Below are 23,645 nucleotides of genomic sequence, written 5' to 3'. Positions count from 1 at the left end.
AAGCCAGTGAATAAAAGGCATCATGCCTCTAATTACTTTTAAAAAGAACCTATTCTTTCTTCTTTGAATACTCTAATTAGATTAAACTTTTTGGGGGAGAAACAAAGCAGAGGGGAGCAGCCAGAGAAGAAGTGTTTTAATGCCAAATGTAAGTTACCAGTCCTTTTACGGACTAAAGAAAACTAAGAAAAACAGCCGCTGCCATTTCGGCTCAATAACTCCAGTACCTCCTAGTGAAGTCATTTTGAGATTGCTGAGTAGAAATACTTTAAAGGTCTATTGTAAAAGAAACAAGAATTTTATTCATTAATTAGCCTCCTCAGAGACTGCTTTGAATTTGCAAAATTGAATAACCTTTTATTCTGTGGTTATAGTTAAAACGTTAAGCTCATTTGATTTCCTGTGTCCCATTTGATTTCACTTTAAGGTTTCACCTTTACAAATGCCTTACACCAGCCCAGTTGCATATTGTTTTTATTTCCTTCTCACTTCAGCAAAAAAGCAAAGAGAAACTTTTCTTAAAATTAACACATGGCAGAGGGTATATGAACTGCAGAATTTAAAGTTCTGGATAATACAACAGGCAGCATAATGGAGAAAACACTTTTGTTTATGCTTTTATGCTTCTACCTTAGTTAGATAATGGAGACTCTTCCCTTGGGAAGAAAATCCTAATAGTGACATCCTTTGCTTGTGGTGCTGGTGATCAGGCCCACAGTTTTGCACATGATAGGCATAGCTCTTCGCCTGAGCTGTAGTCCCACCTTTTAACAATGACGTTTTTGTGTTGTAAAATATCAAGTTTTTAGGGAGACCGTTTTCAGGTTTGGTACTTTTGGATTGAAGTTGATTTAAAGGTAGAATGTAAATAGTGTCCAGGGTTTTGCTGCTAAGCTTACACCATACATTACTTCACTGTTTTAGAATTCCTAAACATTTGAACCCCATTGAACTTTTCTGACAATGAAAAAGAGGATTCTATCCCCAGGGGTAAGTACACTGAACTTCATAAGACATTTTTTTCGTATTCAGCATATCCTTGTATCTTTTAGTTTATTTTCTATTTTTATGTGTATCTATTAATATCTGAGAAGAGAAACATTTAACTGCTTATGCATATGGAAGCACATCGTTTTTACTTTCATTATGTCAAGAGTTTTGCTTTGAGTTTTGGGTAAAATACTATTCAGTGTTTATGTTATTATGAGTATGTAAATCTTCTGGTATCCAAATTAAGTATTATATTTTGAATAGAATGTTTTCTTGTGCAACTATTTTTGTCTGAAAGTTATAGCTTGTTTTCTTATGTGTTTAATTTGTGTATAACTATCAACGCAGCACTCCGAAAACATTATGAAACCCTCTCAGTATGAATATATTGGGTAATCAAAGTCCTTCTTCTTTCCTTATTAATTTATTTATTTGCCTGCCAGCATCCTACCATATTCTTCAGCAGTTGGTCTTGAGGTCAGTCAAACAGCTGCCAAAACAAGTCTTCTTTCACCATCATGTAAGGCATTCTTTTTTGTGGTTTTTTTTTTTTCTATGTTCAGTCCTTTTTAAAAATCTATTCTAATTTATTCCATAATTTTAAGTAAATAGGGTGTCATGGTTTGTGTTTGAATACCCCGTCAAAGCCTCATGCAATCATGAGGTCAAGCTTCTAGAGTTTGTGAATGATTCGTGATCCAATGCTGGGATTATATGTATGAATTCTACCCTGAAATGAGTATGGCTTACATACAATATAAGCGACAGAAAGAGTGTTCCTGTGTTCCTCCCCTTTTTGCTCTTGTTGCTTGTTCTGTTGCCCTCTGCCATGTTCCACTTGGCTTTTGAGTCAGCTTATTATGGACTGAAACATCCACAAACAATGAGTTAAATAAAGCTTTTTTTTCTAAACTTTGGTTGTCAGATATTCTGTCCCAGCAGGGAGAGAAAAGTAACAAAGACATAGGGTGATAAAAAACATAGGGGATGTTTAAGTAAAAATATAGTATAGTACACACTGAAATTAATTCCCCAAGAACAGTGGAATAATCTCCATCATTTTTGACTATTTGGAGTTTTGGTTGCTTAAATATTCACCACATGATTCTTTTGTCTGCTTATTTCAATTTTTTGTTTGTTTTTGCTTTTGTTCTATGTGGGGTTTTTTTGTTTGTTTGTTTGTGAGACAAGCTTTTGCTGTTTCGTTCAGGTTGTCCTTGAACTTGTTATGTGTCCAAGGCTGGTAATCTTCTTGCCTCTGCCTCCCAAGCACTGGGATTACAGGCATGCACTACAGCACACTGCCTACCACGTGTTTCAATCATGCCTTGTAAATACATTCACTGGTAACTGGTGAATGGCTTGTGGCATCCCATTGTGGAGATTCTGCAATTCTGAAACAAATTAAAGACTACCATTTTTTTTTTTTTTGTCTTTTTCATTTTTATTGGTACGGGAGATCAAACTCACGACCGCCTGCTTGCAAGGCAGGTGCTTACGCCGCTGAGCTAAATCACCAGCCCCTAGACTATCGTTTTTAACTGAAGATAGAACTATAGTTTAGAAATTGATATTCCTGTGAATGTTGAAGTGTCTCATTTCCTCTACCTTGCAGTGTTTTTCTTGCAAATTTTATGACATGCTGATTTTAAATGCAGACCTATTCATGTTCATTTTTAGAAGAGTGTAGGATCATCTTTTTATCTATGTTATTTTGGAATTTCAAGTTGATACATGTTCCACTCCTAACAAAAGAAAACAAAAAATATTTCCTTCTACTGAGTATTCAACATAACTTTTTCCATTGTAAAAATTGTGTCTCTTATTCTTTGAAAATATTTTAATTTTTTTATTTCCTAATTTCATTTTTTCTATTTCCGTTTTGTTCTGTCTTATTTTTCCCTTGAAATGTCTTCAGTGAAAGAAGTGCACTACTTTTATTACTGTTTTCATATCTATTTTCCAGCTACTTTTAATTTTCCTGGTTTCTAAATTTTTTTCTTTCCTTGATCTTCTAAATTTTCTATTGGATATTTTTATGTATGCTGTATGCTTAAATTGTAAAGGTTTCTTGTTTTACACTAGATTTACTTTTAATATAATCTCACTGTAGTTTTATGCATTAGCTTTATCTCTTTAAAGAAAAATCTAATATTTTCTTTTAAAGATTGTTCTTCTACATTTCTCCTCTTTCTTTAAATATCTTATTTTATGTTTGTTGATTTTTTTCACCACTTTTTTAGAAGATTGCTTTATGTGTGATGCTTATGAACCGTCCATTCGGTTTTAAATACTGAACTAAAATGTCAATTTAATGCTCAAATAAGAAAATAATAAAAAAGAGATCGGTGTACATGGCTGAGTGTGTAAACAGTTGTACCTCACGGGAGGGAGTGTCTATTAAGGGAAGATTCTGTAGTGTCAATTTCTAAAGTTCCTTTATCTTGGGCTCACGCTTATTGAGCAGAATCTTCTAATCTTCTGCAAATCAGTATATAAATGAGCTAGAGAATTTCACTGTTGACTACTCAGACTTTCTTGTTTCCCTCTTATCTTGCTATATGGGTCTAGTTTTCCAAAGTTAAAAGCTTTTTTTGTATAATATCTCCACAAAATTAATGTGTTTTTAGGAAAGAAGCATACTTTTAGAATTGATGGGAAAGTTAAAATAAAAACAAAAAGGTCAGAAATAAAGGCCAGCCCTCTGTTCTGTCTTCAAACAAATTTTCTCAATCTTATCCCTTTTAGTTCTCTATGAATAGCCTGTACCTCCATTTCTGAGCAATTCAGTGATTTCCAAAGAGGTGCTTGAGTTTCCTCATATTGTTTTTCCCTTGAGGGCATTTTGACATTTGCTTTTGGAACTACACTCTGTTAGTGATCATGCATCTATCTACTTTCCTTTAAAAAATTCCGATGTCTCTCATCTATTATAGTTTCCTTTTATTCCTGTGTTTACGTGTGTTAATGTGTGTGTATTCTATAGTCATTCACTTATCAATTGAATGAGGTTTTGCAAAAGAACAGAAAGAAGAGTCATGTTTGAGCAAAACTCAAATAATGCAACTTCAATTTTTAAAATGATTCTATAACTCAAAATTTTCTTTTTCTTTTTTAGGTGTTCATATGAATGATATTCTGCATTAGTTGAACTAGAAAAATGTGAGGAAATGATTATTTGCTGGCTTTGGAATTCAAAACTGATCTTTCTTTCATTGATGCAAGGGTAATCTAAAAATGAGTATATCTGTATCTTATTGAATCGCTTAAGCAGTAAAGAAATATCATGAGCTTACCACAATATTTTCTACAGTAGTCAAATGAGACAGCTTGTTGATAGGATCACCCTCTATATTTGACTAATTGATAGAATTACTGTACTGCTGTTATATAGATTTTAGATATCATTAATGACTATCAAAATCTTGGTATCACTGACCAATCTCATAAAATATTCTAATTAAATATATAGCACTCAGTAAATATATTAATATACAATAATAAATTTCTGTCACCAATATAGGGATTAAAAAGAACATAGTGTTAGCATGGAAGTAAACTCAAAGGGATGAATTTAAAAGTTATTTAATCATAGTATTATTGGCTAAGCTTATATTTCAAATTAGAAAGTGGTTAGGATAATGTAGATTTGCAATAATGTAGATGTGGGCATTATTATTTCATACAGGGAATGTAAGAAAGACAATGTTGGCAGGAGCAAATGTTGAATTTGGTTCTTCTAAACTATTCAGTAGCATCCTTTAATATAGGATTGAGTTCATCAGAGAGGTCTGTGTGAAATACACAGAAATTATTTGATTAGCTTAATTGTAAAGAACAAAATAATTCCTTATTATAAGTGTTTAATTAAGACAGACATTTATTTCACTCTAAAAGAACCCTAGTAGAGAGAATTTAGGTTAATGTGAGCTCTACAGTCAAGCTTCTTGAAGATATGCTCTGTTTTGATACTTTTGTTGATGCTGGGACAAAATACCCAATACTCTAAGTTAGAAGATGAAAGGTTTTTTTCAGCTCATAGCTTATAGAGGTTTCAGTTCATAGTTGGGTGTTTCCCAAACAGGGAGGCATGGCAGAGGTGAAACAGCTCATGGTGTGCCAGGCCCAAGGCAGCCAGCAGCCAGCAGTGGCAGAAAGCCTGCTTTTCCCTTCTGTCATATCCAGGCTGCTAGCCTTTTTGGTGATGCCACTCAGAACAATGCCAATTTCAATCAGTCAACTAGTGCCACACAACCTTAATCTCTGTATCACTTAACTTAGATCCAGCCATCTCTGAAAATCTCCAACTATGAGCACAGTGACTTGGGGAGGACATCTAGGTGTAAGCCATAACACCTTCTCATCGCTGGTGGAGCACTCCCCCCACCAGGTACAAAGTGTCTGAGGTAAGTGCTGTCTCACAGCTCTGCCTTCTGTAGTTAAATGGAGAGGGAAGAAAGAAGTCCTAGTTCTTACTTAACTTGCAAACAGACTTTACTAACTCTCACAACTATCTGTGCTGGGAACCATGAATTATAAATTGACATAGGATCTCTCCTAGGCTCTCCTTATTCTGTGTGCTTGTGATCCGTTTTGGAACCTGGAAATCCCCTCCTTCTATGTCAGTGTAGCATCTAGGTGTGGAGATGGATCTTGGCTTGTTTCTTTTATGATGCTAAACTTGCCCAGTGCGCCACTGCCTCTACTACCCCTCCTTATGTTGGCTAACAAACAGTGGCAAGCTGGAGATTCACAGCCTTTTTGTTCCTAGAGAGCAACCGGTGGTCCCAGATCTCTGCCATGCAGCCCTCTACTTTGTCTCTTGTTCTTTCTTTCCTTTACAATCCTGTGCTGTAACCCAGGCAGGCCACTGGAACCCATTTCTGGGGTCTCCAATAATGATACCGTTGTGAAGTGGGAAGGGTCTCTAACATATTTTCTTGTCAAGAGTTTGTTGTATCCTACCAAGTTACCCAGAAAGGCTGGGAATGTGGTCTTTCATTTTATCTGATAGCACAAAGGACTAAAAATTGTCATTCTGTATTTAGATAAAGATAAGAAGAAGGAGAATGGATTACACACCTGACAGATAAATTAAGTCACTGGTACATAAATTGAATTTCAAAATGTAGATGTACATGAATCATAAGAAGTATATCAAGATCCTTGGTTTTAAGTCTTACTTTATGGGTTGAGCAGAGACTACTAATAAGGAACTAGAAATACAGAGAAATTCTTAAAGAAGCTTAGAGGAAGGATGAGAGAGCGAGGATTATAGCTCAGATGTTTGGGGTTTGAGCATAAGGAAAATGAAATCAGAGAAAGGAAAGTAAAAATTTGAGGATGGTAGTTTATCGGTTAATATTTACAATATTAAATGATTCTTTATATTGATTATCTACTGAAAGATTTTTATGTATACTACTCCTTTGTTATAGATATTATTATCATCTTCATTTCATAAGTAAGCAAACATGCCTGAAATGTTAATTAATTTTAAGTCCAGACAGAGTTGTAAGTACTAGAGTTGAGACTTAACCTATGTTCCTATTACATGTTAAAATCTGATATATTTTACCTTTCATTTTGAACTAAGAATGTCAGTGGAGGTCAATAGATGCTTTTATGATTTTAGTCAGAGTGAACAGTATGTTAGAAGTAAAATTTCAGTAGAAACATCTTAATGGTCACTATTTTCAAAACAATTTTACCTAGAAACAGGATCAGATGCCCAAGGAACATATTGTAATTACATTTCCACAGTAGAAATTGATCATATTTTTCCAGTGAAAGACTTTTTTTATATTTAAAAACATTACCAACCTCCTTCCAAAATATCCCTCAAACAAGAAAGTAGATTCAGTAAAATTTGCAGTGAACATACACCCAGCAAACATCTATTTTTGTGAAACTGGGGCGTCTTTCTTGAACAATTCCCAAGTGTTCTTTGGAGGCCCCTCCAAAGTCTACTCTTTGCTGTTTGGAGACAAAAGACACAGAAAATGTGAGATGGGAAGTCAGTTACATATTTTTTACATTCTGTATGTATAAATATCTTCATTAAGATCAAAATAAGAAAGTAGAACTTGAATGAGAAAATGGAAGGCTAGCCGAGTTTGGCATTTTCAGAATTTACCTGACAAAAAATATGAAAGAAATTAATTCTATGGTGGGACAAAAGATAAGAAATGACACCAAATGAGAATGACAGAGAAACACAGATGCCTACCGAGGGAAAGCAAAGGGACCTTGATGGGAGTCAGTTTATGCTCTGTGATCTGTCACAGGGGTCAACAGGACCCCTCTGTTCTGTTTGCATGCACCAGAACTTTCCCTCCTCATTTTATTGACAGCTGGTTTTAAGTCTGAAGTTTTTGATCACTTGGTGCATGAATGAGTGGTGGAGATTTTAAGGACTTGGAGGGCATTTTAGGTGTGCACAGGGCCATCATGAGAACTAGCCATGGTAGTGGGCAGGGCACAAAGGTCTGCATGGAGCTGGTTCTCAGCAGTGGCACTGTTGTCCTTTTTTTTTTTTTTTTTAATTTTATTAAGGAGAAAAAGAAAAAAAGCAGAGAAAGGGTACAAGTTATACAGATTTGCAGAAAAAAATAAACAGTAGGAAATCACTAGTTAATGGATTACATATTGTCATCTTAGAAATAGTTGTTCAAGTTAAAAAATTAAATCTTATAAAGTAGGCATTCCAACAGTGAGACTGCAAACAGTTCTGTTCAATGATCCAACAAAACTCAGTAATATCATTATCTATCATATACACTTAAATATACATGCAGTTATATGGTTTAAAGCACTTTCTTTTCTTCTCTTTTGTACAATGACAATTACACATTTGGGTTTTGTTGCTCCCACAGTTCTTATTACTTTTTTTCAAAGAGAGTAAAACCAAATATGACATAACAAAACAGAGTCAGGCAAATCAAAAGAGTGGACATAATAGATAATGTAAAAACATAATACAAGGTGATCAACAATGGTAACCATAATGCTTCCCGCTATCTCTAGTAGAATTGCCTATATCATCAGTTATAATAAAATTGAACAAAACAGTAAAGAACAAAACCGGGAAAACCAAAACATTGGAGGTCATCAAAAGTAGATAATAGTCAACCAGAATGGGCATCATAATGAATCCCACTATCTTCACAGCTGTTGCCTAAACTTTTGAACATGGTACTATCAAGCAAAACAGAATAGAGGGACATCAGTCAAAACAAGATGGTGAGAGCAATACAGGGCTTTAAATCATGATAATGGAAAGTCAAAGTGGGTTACTATAATGTATCCTGCTATTTTTTATTTATTTTTTCCTTAAAAAAGGACAAAAATAAAAGTAAATAATAAAATGGAGATTGAGATAAAAGAGGGCATAACAGCAAAACAGCGCAGATCAAAACATAATCATTTAAGCAAAATAGTGTTTCACCACAACATAATAACAACATAAAAGTATTTACCATATTGTCTCTTTCCTTGAAATCTTTGAGTATAACTTCGTATACTGTAGCATCAAATATATCAAAATAATGTAAAACCATTTAAGAGAATGACAGTATTACTTTGTATTTAAAATCAACTAACAGAAAATGAACAATGGTTTCTGTATAATCTCCTTGTCTATAAAAGATTTCCTTATACTATCATATATAACAAAATCCAATAAGATACAACCTGTTTAGAACAATGGAGACAGAAGAACAAAAGCTTGATGAGACTTCAAAACAAGATGATACTAAATCAATATTACCTATTATGACATCGTTTTCTCCAAAATAGCTGTTCCTATCATTCAACCTTTTCTGTCTCATTTCTGTTCAGCTCTTTTTCTGTCATTAGTTGTCAATTTGTCTTCTTTATTTTGTTTTCTGCTCCATTCATTGTGGCCTCTCTGCCACTATTTCTGGATTCTTCGTATTTTTCTTTTTTAGAATATCCTGCAGTATTCTCTGTAGAGTTGGGATTGGTGGTTGCATATTCCCCTAGTTCCTCTTTATCCTGGAAGCACCTTGTTTTTCCTTCAATTTCCAGGGATAGTTGTGCAGGATATATCAATCTTGGCTGGAGATTATTATCTTTCAAAGCTTGAATTATTTCTCTCCACACTCTTCGTGATTTGATGGTTTGTGCCGAGAAGTCTGCTGTAATTCTGATGGGTGTTCCCTTGTAAGTGATCTGTTTCTTGTCTCTAATGGCTTTTAATATTCTGTTCTTGTATTGGATTTCTGGAACTTTAATTATCATATGCCTGGGTGTAGCTCTGTTTGGGTTGTAGGTGGCTTGGGTCCTGTATGCTTCATACAACTGAGTATCTTTACCTTTTGCTAAATTAGGAAAATTCTCCTGCATTATTTCTGCGAGTAGCTTTTGTAGTTCATTTGTTTGTGTCCCTACTTCTTCTTTTATGTTCTTAATTCTTAAGTTATACGTCCCGTTATCATCTTCTAGTCTTTGTATTATTGCTGTTCGTTTCTTTGTTATCTTTAAGAAGTTTTTCATTTCATGCTCCCATATTACAAATCTGCCCTCCAGTTCAGATAATCTGTCCTTAGTTTCTTTCAAGCTGTTATGCTAGTTTTCAATAGAGTTTTTAGTTTCCTGGTAATCTCTTTGAACCTGCTTCATGTATTCTATGCTTTCTCTATTTTCTCCATTAAACAATTCTCCCCTCTTTTTCTGTTCTTCAATTCCACCATCTGTTTTTTCTTGGGTGGTGCTTAGCATTTCTGTAACTATTCTGCTTATGTCTAGCTTCAGGTCATTAATAACTTCATTCCTGAACTTGTCTCTGAGGCTCTGGAGATAGTGCTTTATATCTATTGGTACTGTGTCCGCTATTGCCTCTTTCTCAGGATTGGGGACTGAGGAGCCTTTCTTGTTGCTGCCTCTTCCCATATTCTTTGTTCCTTATATATGCAAGCATATATAGGAGGCCCAGCTTCCTTCCCTGTCAGCCACAATCTGATTGAATTGCGCCAGCTAGGTGTTCCCGCCCACTGCAGCACACCAGGAAGTTGCAGAAGAGGCAGCCTATGTGAAGCTGGCCCCTCCAGGTCACCTTCAGGCACTGGGACCTGGGTTGTGCTAGCTTACTGGTTCTCAGCCAGCAGCATCACGTAGGCTAGGCACTTCTCACTAATCCCACTTGACACGGATACATGACTGAAGTCAATGCAGCACCCTGTTCCCGCAAGTCTGCCCGGCCCCAGAATGTCATCTGTTGGAGTCTCCTAGACTGTGAAAGAGTCCCAGTTTCTCTCACTCACCGCAGGTCAATACACAGCTCCCTGCCCGTCCTGCTTTCAACTCCATTCACCAGTTCCCGTTCTCAGAGCTTTTGCTCATCTCTCTCCCTGCCAATTGGATGCAGATGCAGCGGCAGCGGCGGGAAACCCAGATCGTGGCTTTCAATGACGCAGGCTCCAGCTTCCACACTGAGGCTTTTCTGTTCCTGTTATAGCACCAGGATTGCATCCCCAGTTGGTTTCTCTCAGCCCAGTTCATTTTTGGGTCAGCAGGGCATATCTCCACTTGCTTATGATTCCTTACTCCGCACCATTCCTGAATTCTAAGCTGGGTCTTTCACAGAGCCTCCGTAGCTGTTGCTATCTGTCCTCCATGTTCTCCCAGAAGTCCACTGTTGTCCTTTTCATCTGTGCCCGGAATCTCTTGAGTATCCCTGACCCACTACAGCTTGGCACATTGCATCTCCTATACCAAGGATAAGACAGTGTGTGCTTTTCCTAAGTCACAGAAAGTAGATCCGACTGTTTTTCCCCTGTCTGCATTTCCGTATATGAATTCATTCTGCTTTGATGCATTTAAGCATTCTTGAAGCCAGCAAGGACAGAGGGAATGCTGGTACTAGAATGGCAAACCCAAGAAGTAATAGCACCCAACACCCTGTGCTGGAGTCACAGGTCAGGGGAGCTGTGTGAGGATGCGTGGAACACTGAGTCTTTGCAGACATTGCCGAACCTGCTGAAAAGAGAGCACTGGACACTGAGAAGATGACAGGACAGGAAGTTTCTCATCTGTGTGCTATCCCAGGCCTCTGCCAGGATTGTGAAGTCTGCAGTTTTCTGCTTGTCTTTTCTATACTGTAGTTGTTTCACCACTTCTTGGTTCCTGGATGGGTTGAGGTGTCTCCTAGTATTGTAGGCAGCTAAATTAGATAACATATTATAGGTAGTCAGGTAGGGCTTGGCCCTAGAAAGAACCAGTACAGAAGACAAAATATCTTGCAACTGTGGGGGAGACAGACATCTCTGCTGCAGGACAGACCTCAAGACAAAAGATAAAACAAATGCATCCACATACTCCTTAAGGATAAACATCAGAGATCAATATTCTAAATAGATATCCATCACTTTTAGGAAGCCAGGAAGAGCCAATAACTCAACTCCATATAGGAAAAACCCATTCTATATTCACGCCTGCTTGCTATGTGACTTGCTTCCATATTTGATCCTGATTTAATCAATTTTACCTGAGCAAATGTACTCACAACCTTTTTGGCGGACATTAGTTTTGTGTCACCTCATGCCTTCCTTGCTATTTCCCATTTTCCCCCACCTTGTACCCACCCTCACATCGTGGATTTGCTCTACAAAAATGTCCAGAAAATGGAGAGTCTTTGGTTACCCACTGGGGATATCTGCTGGCTGTCTCTCAGACAGAAGCTTTCTTTCTCTCAGTAAATGTATTCTGCTGTTATCCTCTGTTGTTCCTAAAATTCTTCTTTGATTTTAGAGAACACAAACCTGTACCACACACCTAGCAGGTTGGAAGTTTCTTCCCTATATCGCTACCTCTGAGCTGAGCCAGGGGAGTCACACTGCAATATAGTAACACAAGAGACCTCCCTGCACAAACTGGCTTGCAGGGATCACCACTGGTTGCTGAAAAGGCAGCAGGGCCAAATTTGAGTCATTATTTATTCATAAATGATAAGTCCTTGGAGCTTGCTGAATGACAGGGCTTTGCATCTGCTCCCCTGTAATATTTCTCTGGATGCTAAGTGAGCCCTGTGCATTAGCCATTTTTTCCCCATAGAATGTAGTTGCCCCTGTCCGTTTTTCATGTAGACAGGGACAGGGAGACTGCCTGATCTCTGCCTGCAGTTGCAGTCCAGGGATCTGCTCCTGAGTGCTTCCAGAAGAAGGATGTTCTCAAAGTGGATGCTATGGGTTATAACTAGATGTTCTCCTATAGCCTTAAACATTCGCATGTAGAGCCTTCGCAAGGTGATCAGATTATGAGGACTTATGGCTGCTTTGCTGTTAGAAGCAGAGCCCAGCTGGATGATGTAGGTCACTGTGTATGACCTGGAAGTTTGTACATCCTTTCCTTGCTCCTCTATTGATGCTTTTTGCTTCTTGGATAACATGCAATGGCAACTATATTCTTAACTATACTGTCTATAAAAACTGTAGGTTTTCTCCCACAAGAGAATCAGTGCTTAGATTTATAGAATATTTGTAAGTTTTGTTGGTTTCTCATCATTTAGAATTTACGTTACTGCAAAATTATACTGTGTATAATAGGACAATATTTTCCTTATAATTAATTTTGTTTTTATGTAAAAGTACGAAGGTGTTCAGCATAGTTGACTGCAGACTTGTGTTATTTTTTTTTTTCTTTATATAGTGCTCACAGCTTGGCAGATCAGCTAAGTGAACAGAACATGGAAAGGCTATGGCTTCTTCTTGGAGAGCAGCCAATAGTTTGTTTATGAAAATGTCTTCATTTAAGTGGATTTTTTATGGTCCATGGTTTCATTTTAGAACTTGATATGTTTTAATATATTGAAATTATGTCTTTGTCTGGTATTTTTACTGATAATGAGCACAAAACTGATATATACTAGTAGTGTACTTTAAGTAAAATGATAAATATTGAATTGAGGCCAAAATGTTGAAATATTGTGTTACTCAAAAAGTCTCTTTACTTAGTACGTTAAACCTCTGCCAGGTCCTATTGCTTAGTGTTCTTGAAATGAGACTAAGAGAACTTAATTTATTTTAACATTTTACATGATAAACTAAAATTATCTAATGCATTTATAGTCTATTATTTGTGGCTCATTGTGGGAAGAAAGTATAAGTGTGTATAATTACTTGGGCCATAAATATGTATTGAGGTCTTTTAATACCCTTATTTACTGTTTGGTGCAACATTTTGAAGTTGATGCTAAATTCTCATTTCCCTGAGGTTAAAAAGATTATGATTTGTTAAAGGCTTGTAAATGGTTGAATGTGAATTGTAACCAAGGCCAACTCCACAGCACAAAGTCTAAAAGACTCATTGTAAATTTTGTTCATAGGAATTCTTGTATTTGTTTCCTAGGGCTGCTTTCTCAAATCCACCACAAAATTTGTGACTTCAGGAAGCAAACTTATTTTCTCACTTGAGGAAGTGTGAGGTTTCTGGAGAGGTTCTAGTGAGGAATTCTGTTCCCTCCCTCAGCTGATGGTGTCTCAAGAATTTCCTTGTCTACGCAGCTTCAGTCTCTGCTTCTTCTTTCACAGCTTCTCTGTCCTATGTCTCTTAAAGCTTATTTTTTTTTTTTTGTCTCCTGTAGGGAAACTGGTTATGGGATATACGATGTTTCTCAGTCCAGGATGATCTCTTCCAGTGATCCTTCTTTGTTAGACTTGATGGTAATAACTTCCTTGCTTTTATTTAAAATTTTATAGTTCATTTAATAAAATGACTGCATTTTACACATTTTGGAATTTTATACAATGAAACAGTACTATATATATGACTTTTCAGTGTGCATCCTTCAGTTAATATTTTAAGAAACTTACAGGACTGAAGGTGGCTGTGGTTAATTTTCCTTACAATGTAGCTATACTTTTATATTATGGAATGTGTGTTATATTCTATTTTTGGCTATAGAAAACACGAGTTCTACAGATATTTTTATATATTTTTAAAATACCAAATTAACTGCTCAGCTTCATATGACATATGTAGTCTCTAGATGAAGACAAATGGTTTTTCAAAGTAGTAGTAGCAGTGTACCTCTCATTAGCAGTTTTATGAGAGTTCTCATTTTTCTCACACATTAAATAGCAAACGATATTGGCTGAAATTTCAGTTGCTTACTATTTTTATAGATATGTTGCTATATTTGATGGTCATTTAAATTTAAATCTCCCCAACTATCAAGGTTACTGAATGTGTTCATGGATATACTGAATTTATACTTTTAAGAACTCCCTGCTCAACTGTATTTTTTCTTCTTTTTTAATTTGATTATGTTTTGTTTTTGACTTTCTTCTTATGGTATAATTATGGTTTGGAGTTCATTATTGATTACACATATGGAAACTATTTTTTCTCTCGTGATGTTTATCTTTGTTGTCTTTTTCTTTTATGTTTTGATGAGCAGAAGTTCTTTTATTAGCGTAGTTAATTTTATCCATCATTTACTTTATGATTAATGTGTAGTGCTCTAAAAAATTTCTTTCCTCCTCTTTGCTGCTCATGTTTTTTTGTAATTTTGTTGCGTGTATTGATCACCAGCTAAACTCTTTTCTGATTAACATTTTTTAAGAGATGTTATAACATATAGCTTATAATCAAGCCTTACTTTTTTAGCATAATTCTGTCACTTTAAGAAATATTCTGTAATTAGTGTGCATAATTTTTTTTAGATTAACTTGGGTACCTATCTTAATTTACTCTTTTTTGTCTTCTTAGGAAACTTATTACTGTGAGCCCTAGCTGTCCAATAAGTATGAATGAAAGAGAATTTGTCTTGAAATTGATTTGCTCCGACAATGCTAAAAAAAAAGAATCTCCATAATAGATTTCCTTGTTGATCATGACATGTCATATTAGTCAGGTAATTGACTACAGGGAAAATTTGACCACTACCAAGTATTTTATATGTGACATGTAAATAATTTGTCTGATGAAAGCTGTAAATACAATATAACTGAGATAATTTTATTGTTGAAGACTGAGATTCAGACACTTTAAATAACATAGTCAAGGGCAAGCTAGGAAATTAAGGGATGAAATATGAAGACAAATATGATTATATTTTTGCTTCCCTGTAAGTTCTTTCTTTAAATGCAGTTTCAAACTTTAGAGTGGCAAACTCACTTATTTCAAATATCATCAATTTAAGTAAATGAGAGTTCTGTTTGAATCTAAACTATTCTAGACTTTGCCCTGCGAGCACTTACACGTTATCCAAATTCAAGCAGAATCACTTACTTTGAAATTCTTTTGCAACTTCTTCCTGTTATTTTATGTTTGTAAAATATAAAGGCATTTTTCCCTTTTGGTGAATTTTAGGGTGAGGCATAGGGAAACTTCAGAGACATCTTACTTGTGCAATTGAATTCTTAATGGTTTAGATCTTAGTCTCAAAAAGTCCATGTATTGAAAGCTTTATTGATGGTTGGTGGCGGAATCTTCAGTAGGTGGGGCCTAGTGAAAGAAAGTTACCTTATTCTGCATCCACCTGGGAAGACTGTAGTGGGGCTCTGTCCCCTTCTTTTCTCCTTGCTCTTTGGCCACCATGAGGTAACCTTACTCCCACCATATGCTCTTCATCATAATGCTCTACCTCACCACAGACCCAAAATAATGGAAGTAAAGGACAATGAACTGAAACATGATACCATAAGCCAAAACAAATCTTTCCTTCTTGTAGATTGTATCAGGAACTTGGCCACAGCACTAGAAAGCTGACTAGCATATGGACTTCAATTTTTTATTTAATTTTTCACACATATAACATACATGTGATTTATATCAGTGATTTAAGGAAAATATGGGCAAGAGAAAGGAAAAAAGATCCAATTTGGAGACATTCGCTTACAATTGTTCTGTAGTATTACTTGAAAGTATAGTTGCCTTTTCGAAAACTTATTCCCAGGAAGATAGTTTTTTTTTGTTTGTTTGTTTTTTGTTTGTTTGTTTGTTTTTCCCAGTTACGTTAATATAATCTTAGGAAACATAAATTTCAGTGGTTTAAAACACAGCAAATCATATTTATATGCTTGTAAAGGTCAGATTTCAAACTTCTGTCTCAGAAATTATTTTTTAGAAACAGACTCAGCATTTCCAGAAGCTTCTACTAGCTACAAACTGAACAAATAGATACCTGTGGATCTGGATGGGATAGAGAAATATATAAATGTAGGTCTTCTGACTCTAGTTACAAAACAAGAGGAGAACTTATTAAACAGGGAAGATTGCAAGAAAAAATTTTAAATGCAATGTCAACATTAATATAATACTTGAGGTTTTTTAATCCCTTACTGCCTTTCATCGTAGGATTATGGACATCTTACTTTTTAATTAATTCTTAAAAACTGTAATATCCACATAGTGATGAATTTTTGTGCAACTTTGGATATTCAAATTAAAGCTTAACTTCTCAAGCTGCTGTTAACTACTAGGGAGTAAGCCATTTTTGCAGGTCTTACTTATGATTTATTTTTAGCTATTTCTCACTTTGAAAAATTTCATTTGTTCTGAGATTTGAAATCTTAGCATACATGTGTTGCTTAAATAATTTGTTATGCTTTATAGTGATAACCATATTTTTTAGATGAGAAACAATAGAGACTACAGTCGTGGTATGCCAATCTCAAATGGTCTCAGGATATATAGCTGTTGTCCAAATATATGTGTTAACTGTTGACATCAATGAAAATCTAGATCATTCCACTGAGTGGTAGAGAAGAACAATTTGCTTAAAATCGTACTTTTAAGTTTCTTTGAGTCTATTTGATTCTCTCTCCTAGTACTGAAAGAAGTCCAGAGAGATTGAAATTTCCCAAAACTTAGATAGTTTTATTCAGAACATGAATCCTACATGAATCACTTTTGCCTTTAAAATGTTTATTATAAAGCTAGAATACGGTATGTTTCCTCTGATTTGAGATACAGATGGCAAAAATCTTTAGTCTGCCAAGAAATTTTATTTGTTTCTAAATTCTAACTGTCCATTATATGACTTTGTTATATTAAGATTTTAGTAGTGCAAATAAGGGTCAAGGCTTCTTTGTTGATGAAATATTAAATCACCCTTTGGCTTTTTCACATCTGACACTTACTTTCTACTTAATCTTTAAAAGCGGAAGTTCATGAGCTTTCCCTTAGTGGAGTAGTTGGATTTTATTCATGATCAAACTCATTGAAACCTGCCAACCATATAAAAACAGTTGCCAGTATGGGAGAACTCTTCCTTGTGTTGTGATTAAAAGGGTTTCACTGTTTAAAAGTGAACTTAAAATAAATATGTATTCCCCCCACTACAAAGGAGTGCTTGCTGTTTGCCACAGGTGGCTTTCTGTAAGAACAAGAAACAGAGTAGACTTGTGTCACAATATCTCCAGCTATGTTTTCAAATTCTGATTGTGTGCGCATGTTCAGAATAGTATTTTTTTTAATGAGGAATATTTTAGCTGAATCCAAAATAAAATGAGATAGTGACCCATGAAACTTTTTTGGGAGGAAAATGGAAGCTTTTACAAACTTTTGCCTTCTAAGGTTTGTGGGAATATGTTTAATAAGGCCATAGCATTATTAAGCAGTAGCCTTTTATCTTGCTCCAAGGATTTTTGATCTGGGTCCAGAATGCAATCAGAAGCATAGACTATTAAAGCTAGAGACAACCATGCACGTCATCTAATCCATTTCCTAATTCTAAAGGGGAAGTACCTAAGATTTAGATAAGTTAGTTGATTTGTTTTAAATGACGATGTAACATGGCAGTTAGAATCCTAGCTCCTTGTCTCCTACTATTTTCTGTAGGGCTATATTTTCTGAGTATCCAAATAGAAATGAAGAGGACTGATATTAAAATTTTTTAACATTTAATACTTCCTAATTTTCTTTAGAAGGTTTTTAATATTCAAGTCTTGAATAAACCTTGTTTCTTTTCCGCTACCCAATGGAGTCCATTTTGTCATTCAGAGACCTTTTTGTAATAGTTTCACATGAAGATATCATCTCAGTTTTACTCTAATTGTAGGGGGAAACTATTTTTAGCATTAGAAGCATAGCAATCACAAATATCTATAGGTGCATGCACATTTATGACTAAACAAAAGTATTCCTTTGCCCAGTAGCATAAAGTCATGCATTTTCATTGAATTACACCTGTATTTCCTCACTGTAGTCCTGAGGAATCGGTCTGACAACTCAGCAGAAGGTAGCTCAATAATGCATTTTTCTAGAACATATTCAAGTCATGAACTCATTTGCTTTAAGTAAGGACAGTTGTTTCAGTGCTTTATGGGATTCGAGTTCATGGGACATTATTCAAAATTTATAGCATAGCATTATAATTTTATTACAGGCATTATATCATTAATGTATAGTGAGTTTGTCAGGTTAACCATTATTTAATAGTTTTTAAAAATACTTTGAATATTTAAATTGGAGCTGTTGAAAAGATAAACATGTATGTTATTGTACACAATTTTGGAGAAGAAATTATTTTCTTGCTAGAGCAATACTTTTGTTTTCCAGGTATCTTTTGTATTTAATAGCTGCTCCTCTTTAATTTGTTCACAATTAAATCATTAAATGAATTTAATACTGTATATGTTTTGAAATACACAAAAAAATTTTGCCAAAACTTTTAAAAGGCATTCCATGGCGCTAAAAATCTGCTTTTTATGGCTCCCTTTGGATGTGAGCCATGACAGATTAGTTTAGTCTTTATGTCTTAATCATAATTTATCCCTAAGCAAAGTCTTTGTGAACTTTTTATTACAATCAAAGATGCAGCATAATAAATGACTTTTTCAGTAGTTAAGACAGAATACGTGTACAAATGAATGATAATACATTATCAGGGCAAAACAGTCTTTAACTAAAGAAAACATGACATTTTTATCACAAAAAAATTCAGCAGCACTTTTCCCCACAAGTGAAATGCATTTGGAGTGTCCTAAATTTTCATATCATGTATCCTTTCTGCTGCTCTCAGGCTAATGGTTAATGGCACTCTTAGAGGCATGCCTGAGTGCACTATTAAGCTCCAAAAGAAAACGTGGCTGAATAATATATTAAAATACACATGATTGAAATGAAAATGTTTACTTTTCTAAAGCATGAGATTACTAATAGAATGACAGAGTTAAAGGTCAGTTTTGGAGTAAGCTCTCACACGAATTTTATGAACATATCTTAGAAGATATGAGAAAGAAAAATCAACAGTGTAGCAAAGTGGTCCTCTTAAAGAAATACTTTATAGTTTCCTTATAAAAATAAAGAAAAAACATATGAACTTTATTGAGTGCCAGGGTATAGTTATGGAGATTTTAAAAAAATTCTCCCTGTGTAATATGAAGAAAAAAGGAATGAAAAATATTCTAAAAAGGAAAATAGAGTAGAGAAACTTGAGAAAGCTAGGAAGATGATGGGGTGTATATTAAAAAATGCAATCACATGGAATACCAGCAGAGAAAATGGTGAAATGCAGCCTATCCTTTTGTTCCTGGGATCAAAGCCTTTATTCCTGTAGATTGGTGGAATCTTTTTGATTCTCAAGGTCCCTTAACCAACACCTAAAATGAAATTAAACCATATTCTGTGCCATTATAAGCCATCTCTCTTTCTGAGTATGATTTTAAATTTTATTTTTTTAAATATCAAAGAAATTACATGACAGAAATAATTCTCAAAGCACTGCCTAAAGTTTAGCTGTTTCTTTTTTACTAGAATCAGAAGAAACAGAGTATGTGCTCTTATTTATTTTAATGAATTCTTTTATTACAAAATTCGACAGAAGAATCCAAGGAAAGAGAGGGGAGAAAAACCCTCAGAGACTTTTTTATTTTCTTAGCTGACAGGAAACCATATGACTTTCAGTAATTTTTTTTTCCTCTATGTTTACTGAGTGTAAAATCTGTCTGAAACAAGACAATGCAGCAAATGCACATTTAGAGTTGTTGTTTTCATCGCCATCCTCACTGTCCTGTCCCCCCCGCCCCCGAAAGAAAGGGTGTCATTGCAGGTGATTGCCAGGGTAAATTTTTTTAAAGTTGCAAATTCTCTGAGATTTAATGTGCACTGTGACTCTTACTAAGAAGGGAAGGGGTTTGGAAGATGGAGATTCCAAACCGAAGTTTGTGGACCTGGACTCTGGGTGCTGTGAGTTACAAACACTGGAAAAATTGGATGGTAACCTGTTATGAGCACTGCACACTTTACCTGTGTCTGCCTGAAAGCTTGTAGCTCTGAGGATTTATGGAAAAACAGAGAAGGCAGGATGGCATCGCCTGACATAATCCATCTCATTTCCACCACAGTGAAACATATGTTAGCAAAGTAGTGGTATAAAGTTGACAAGTTCGTTTTCAGCAGTGACATTCCCTAGATATTATTCCTCCCAGGAGGAAGCTGGGTAGTTAGCACAGAGAGTGCAGAAATTAGGAATGCAGCTCACTGCTACTGCCTGTTGGATACATAAGATTCTGCTTAAAAGATTGATGCCCAAATTAATATGTTTGTTAAATGAAAAGAAAGAATTCCAGGTAGCCATGACCTGTGTATACACTTCAATAAAGGTGGTGACTTATAATTGAAAATATTTGATCATCCACAGATCAAATCTCTTTGAGGTTGCCAAAGACAGGTTTCTTTTGTTGCTGTTTTCTATAAAACCTTATTTTTTTGATATTTCTTCAATGAAAGTATTATTTTATTTTAACAGTAACAAAATTTCAAATTCTGTACCACTCAAAGCAATCTTGGGAATATTTTGAGGTGAAAAATGACTGCAACTGTGAAGTATACAGTCACATTAGTTCATTTCAAACACTAAAATATAACGTGTAGTCAGGGATTGCAAGGAGAATAATTACATACAGGACACATAATTTATAGCATTATTAATAATGGTCACACAAAAAAATTAAAAACAAAGAAAGTGTAGGACATTTGTCCACACACTAAAGACCTAGGAAATCCAGCTGAGGGTCTGAATCCCATGGCAATAACCTGCATGATTTCAGCTGAAAACCCAGAGCCCACAATAATGATCAATGTAAGTCTGTCCCATGTGTGTGTACCAGGAAGGCCCAAAGGTCAGAGGTGAAAGTCAAAATGTCTATGCCAGCAGGAAAAAGGATCTGTGCCAGTAAGATGAGTGTTCTACACTGAAGCCAAGAAGTGACATTCAAAATAAGGACCAGGACTCTCCTGTGAAGCACCACTGTCATCCTCAGCAACAATGAGGTTCAGAGCTCTCCCAGTGACAACAGTGGAATACATATCATGAGGCTAGCATGACAACCTTCCGGAGATTGAATAGCATGCATCATTCCTTCCAAGACCAGAAAACGATGCTCAAAGAAAAGACTAGAGCCTCCCGCCCTCCCAAGGGAACCTCATCCATCCTCAGTGACAAGGTTCCAAGCTCCTTCAATGTGAATAGCAGAGTTCATATCAGAGGCGCGAGCATGATAAGCTCTTCCTAGAGAACCAATAGCTCCAATCAACAACAACACTAAGGAGAACCCACAATGCTACTCTTCCTCTCGAGGTCTCCTTTTTATGCTGGCAACAGTCCTCAGGTGGGCCATCTACACTCAGTACCATGCTGACTCAGGTCAGCTGGTATTTAGGTTGACCACCAATTACCAATCCATAGTATCACTTATCACTTTATTGAATGTAGGAAATGTGGTGTGTAGTTTTTACATAGATGGTGCACTATTTGCAGCCTTTTCTCTGCTTGTCTTCTGGTGTGCTTTTGCAAATATTTCTTCAATGCATATGTGTAGAAGTGGAATTGTTAGATCAAATGCATGTATTCAAAGATTCTTCAAGAAATGTAGAATTTTTTTTTCTCTTTACCAGTTATGATACTTGTAACCGCTCCACACCATTAGAACCAGCTGGTGTTTTCAGGCTTTCTGTGTTGGAACCAAACTGGTGAGTATTGTGGCATAGCAATTTTAATTTGGAATTTCTTCCTCACCAGTTAGCTTGGGCATCACTTATGTTTTGAGGCCATTTGGATTTTGTCTTCTATAATCTTCTTGCTCCCATCCTTTATCTCACTTTTCAAAATTGTGTAGCTTATGGCTTTTAATTGATTTTTTCAGGTTCACTTCATATTCAGAATATGAATTCTTTATCAGTTTTACATGTTGCAAATATCTTTTTCTTTTCTGCTTCATCTTTTCACTTTATGTTGTCTTTGATGATTTCATTAAAGAGAAAAAGTCATTCATTTTAAAGTGCTTCCTGTATTTGCTTAAAAGTCCTTTTCAAGATTCTGAAGATGCTCTTCTCTAGTTTCTTGTTACCATTTTAATGCTTCTCAAGGTTGTTTCATTTGTATGCTTTTATTTTTTTTAATATCTAAGTCTATAATTCACCAGGTGTCACTTTTTGCTTAGTGTAATTGTTATGTTCTATTTTATTTTTTCCATACATATCCTATGTCTTAATACATCTGATATTTTTCTCAATAATTTCCTTACAAATCTGAATTGCTTTCTTTCATTAATAATCTCTCCACATATGCAATGGTCTATTTGGATTCTCCATTATTTCTCTGGTCCATGGTTATCTTTGTGCCTGTACCAAGTCATCATAATTATGCATCTTTTTTAAAAATTCTATTTAAAAGGAAAAAGAGAAAACAAAACAAAACAAAACAGTGTAAGGGTACAAGTAATACAGAACTACAACAAAAATTAAGAAATCACCAGTTAATAGATTACACATTATCATCTTAGAGATAGTTGCTCAAGTCACAGGATCAAAGCATACAAAGTGGACATTCAAACAGTGAGACTGCAAACAGTTGTGTGCAATGATCCAACCAAAATCATTAATATGGTCATCTATTTAACACACCTAAACACACTTGCATTTGTATCTTTTAGAGCACTTTTTTTCCTCTCTTTTTTACAACAAAATTTACACATTTTGGGTTTTATTACTCCCATAATTTTATTACTTTTTGTGGAAGAGAATAAAATCAAATATCACAAAACAAAGCTGTCATTCAAAACCATAGCACATGTTGTAAAAACAGAGTACAAGGTTATCAACAATGGTTACCATTAATGCCTCTTGCTTCCTTAAAAATAATTGTCTATCTCATTAGGTATTATAAAGTTGAACAAAACAGTAGAGAACAAGACCAATAAAACCTAAACATTGTAAACATTACAGGACTTCAAAAGAAGATAATAGTCAAACCAGAATGGGCATCATAGTGAATCTTATTGCCTCCAAAGTAGTTGTCTATAACCTCAAACTTGATACTATCATACAAAACAGAACAGAGTCTAATCAGTCAAAACAAGATAGTGGGAGTATTACAGGACTTCAAATCAAGTTAATAGGAAATCAAAAATGTTACTATAATATATCCTGCTAATTTTTTATTTTTCCTTTTAATTAAAATAATAATAAAAATAACTAATCTTTTTAATGAATAAGGGAGAGATTGAGATAAAAGAGGACATAACAACATAACAATGCAGGTCAAAGCATGACAGTTTCAGTAACCTAGTGCTTCACCACCAAATAACCCAACTTAATAGTAGTTACCATAGTGTCTTTTTCTTTAAAATATTTGAATATAACTTCATATACTATAACATCAAACATATCAAGACAGTGTAAAACCATTC

The 23,645-nt window shown here is 35.1% G+C and overlaps 1 long non-coding RNA gene across 2 annotated transcripts; it reads left to right on the top strand.

Moving 5' to 3' along the window:
* The first annotated feature begins 869 nt into the window (after nt 1–869).
* Nucleotides 870–22,036, top strand: LOC134478683 (uncharacterized). 2 transcript variants are annotated; one of them, XR_010051462.1, is made up of 6 exons: nt 870–990; nt 4,109–4,216; nt 5,272–5,396; nt 13,592–13,670; nt 14,719–14,863; nt 21,110–22,036. It is a non-coding gene; the product is annotated as an uncharacterized LOC134478683 (long non-coding RNA). The 2 variants fall into 2 exon arrangements; XR_010051463.1 differs by lacking the exon at nt 870–990 and adding an exon at nt 1,433–1,510.
* The last annotated feature ends 1,609 nt before the right edge of the window (nt 22,037–23,645 follow it).

This window comes from Cavia porcellus, unplaced genomic scaffold (assembly GCF_034190915.1).
Source record: "Cavia porcellus strain 051 isolate PalLab524CR breed Dunkin Hartley unplaced genomic scaffold, mCavPor4.1 scaffold_14, whole genome shotgun sequence".
NCBI classification, from domain to species: Eukaryota; Metazoa; Chordata; class Mammalia; order Rodentia; family Caviidae; genus Cavia; species Cavia porcellus.
This window is presented reverse-complemented; position numbering and strand designations above follow the sequence as displayed.